The sequence below is a fragment of the Elephantulus edwardii genome, unplaced genomic scaffold (assembly GCF_000299155.1).
Source record: "Elephantulus edwardii isolate Elephantulus edwardi_28Jun2011 unplaced genomic scaffold, EleEdw1.0 scaffold00148, whole genome shotgun sequence".
Lineage (NCBI taxonomy): Eukaryota > Metazoa > Chordata > Mammalia > Macroscelidea > Macroscelididae > Elephantulus > Elephantulus edwardii.
In genome coordinates this window covers 7,874,378-7,877,283 of record NW_006399898.1, presented here as the reverse complement: position 1 = coordinate 7,877,283, position 2,906 = coordinate 7,874,378, and the positions used below count along the sequence as shown (strand labels likewise).

The window sequence follows — 2,906 nt, the reverse complement described above, 5'->3', positions numbered from 1 at the left end:
ACTACAGCTTTCACTATCGATTGCATCTCAACCACAAGAAAATGAAAACTATTAGCACTGGACCAATAGACAACATCATGATGTATGGAGAAAAGATTAAAAATAACTTCATCTTACATGGTACCCACCCTTGGTACCAGCAGTCAAGAAATCAGGAGATATATTACTAGAAAGTCTACAGTTAGGGATCACTCCAAATTATTAAGGAATAATTATTTAATTTGAGGACTAAAGTGCATCTCTCAGGCCATGATCTTTCTGATCACTTGCTATGCACCTGAATACTGGACAATGAATAAGGATAACAGAAGCAGAGTGGTGTCTTTGAACTATGGTGTTGGAGAAGGGTACTGGACATCCCATGGACTGCCAAAATAGCAAAGAAATATATCCTAGAGAAAGTGCAGCCAGTGTACTCTTTGGAACCAAAGATGATAAAGCTTTGCCTCACAATCTTCGAGCTTGTTGCTAGGAGGGACTATTCCTTAGAAAGGGACCTCGCAGAGGGTCGGTTAAAGAGTGGAAGACCCTTGACCAGGCGGACTGACACAGTAACTACACAATATGTGTCAGGAAATGTGAGAATGGCACGGGATAGGACAGGGTTCAAATCTGTTGCTCACACAGTCGAAATGGGTAGTACTTGACTTGCTGGTACCTAACAATAACAACATCGAAGGCTGTATTCTTTGATCTTCTAAAGCAAATGTTTCGAGTCCTCCTCACTTTAAGCTAGCAAATTTCTGTAATCTGCATATTGCAGGTCTTAATGCCTCATGCTTCTTCCTAGAGTCCAGCTTCTTGAATAATCTGCTCAGCATATAGATTGAATAGATGTGGAAAGAGGATACAACCCTGACACATGCACACACTTTTCTTAATTTGAAACCATGTACTGTTCCCTTGCTCTGTTTGCACAACAGCCTCTTAATATAGGTAAAAGTTCCACAGGAGCACAATAAAGTGTTTTGGCGTCCCCATTCTTCTCAATGTTAGCCTCAATTTATTAGGATCCACACAATCAAACACATTTGCATAGCAAATAAAGCACAAGTAGACGTTCTTCTAGTAGTTGTTCTTTTCTGCCAGGGTGCACCTGACATCAGCAATGACATACCTGGTGCCACGGCCCCTTCTAAATTCTGCTTGAACATCTGGCAGTTCCCTATGTATTGTTCAAGCCATTTTTTAATGATCTACAGCAGTATTTTGCTTCCATGTGCTATTGTTTGATAATTTCCACATTCTGTTGGACCACTTATCTTGGGAAGGGGAATAAATATGGAGCTCTTGCAGCCAGTTGGCCAGACAACTATCCTCCAAATTTCCTGGCATAGGCTCTTGAGTGCATCCAAGGCTTCATCTACTAGTTGAATCAATACGGTACTTCCTAAAATTTTTCAGTGTCAGTCAATTCTTTTTGGTACATTGACTTTTTTATTCCTTACACCTGCTTTTGGTGCTGCCTGGATGATTCAGCATGTCACTCTTAGCATCCTTTAGTATTGCAACTCAAAGCTTAAATTTGTTTTTCAGTTGGAAATGCCAAATGAGTTTTCCCCCTTTTTATTCTCCAATTCCAGCTCTGCACATGCCATTATATTATTTTGTTCTTGCCTGTGAGTTGCTGCTTGGTGGAGTCACGGTACTATGAGTCTCCAGGGACATTAAAATTAATTCTGAAAATAAGGTGGGGATCAGCATGGCAGGCACCCAGCAAGCGCTCGTGGCCGCCGCCGGGACATCAAAGCCGAGGGTGAGGACAACAGTCATGCTCAGAGACATTGGTAACAAAGTCAATGAACAGCCACAGCAGAAAATGCCTCTGAAAAAAGGAAGCAAAAATGTCAACTGCTGGAAAAATTATTGTCAAAAAATTGCCAAAAAGACACCTTTGCCAGAGCCTGAACCTAATGCATAGCCAGAACAGGAACCTGAGGTTGTTAAAGAAGAAAAGCTTTCTCCTGAGCTTATGTTGGTGCATACACCTTCTCCAAGCCAGGTGGAAACATGATGCCTCTGCACAACACCCGAGTCTGGTTTTCAATGATGTAACTCCTGCAGTGAATGACGTGGATGCAGATGACGGAGTTTATCCAAACCATTGTGGTGAGTATGTGAAAGATATTTATTCTTACCTGAGGCAACTTGAGGTAGAGCAATCAGTCAGACCAAAATACCTCGTGGTTGATACGTCACTGGTTGCATGAGAACAATCCTGATTGACTGGCTGGTGCAGGTTCGGATGAAATTGCTTCAGAAAACCATGTTCTTAACTGTGTCCATCATTGATTGGCTCATGTAGAATAACTGTGTGACTAAGAATGTGCTGCAGATATAGGTCTCATTGACATGTTTATTGTAAGCAAACTCGAGAAATATACCCTCCAGAAATAGGTGACTTTGCATTTGTGACTGACCATATTTACACCAAGTACCAGATGAGACAGATGGAAACAAAGATTCTGAGAGCCTAAACTTTTGTGTGGGCTACCCTACACCCCTGTCCTTCCTTCATAGAACATACGAGATTGGAGAGGTTGATGTGTAGTGCATCTTTCCCTTCTCCCTTATCTTACACATTCCAGAGTCTCTGTACTCTATCAGGTCAGTTAACAATTTGTTTCTGTTGGGTCAGCTTGTGAATTGTTAAATCAGCTTTTAGCTCTCCTACCCCAAAGACGGACCCATCAGTAACCTGGATTTCTTGTCCACTTAGAAATTAATTTGTTTCAAATTGCCCTTCCCCATCTGAAGCTCCATGATGAAGAGAACTTGTTTGACTGGTTTAGAGTTGAACTCAATTCGGCCAGGCACAAAGTTGGCATTCAGTGTTACAGAATGAATGAAAATGTGCTCAAAGAGCATGTGTGGTGTGTGGAAAGTTGTATCTTACCTTCCCTAAC

The 2,906-nt window shown here is 41.6% G+C and overlaps 1 pseudogene; it reads left to right on the top strand.

Annotated features, from left to right (window-relative positions):
* Window positions 1-2,551, top strand: part of LOC102844527 — a 16,760-nt pseudogene extending 14,209 nt beyond the window's left edge.
* The last annotated feature ends 355 nt before the right edge of the window (window positions 2,552-2,906 follow it).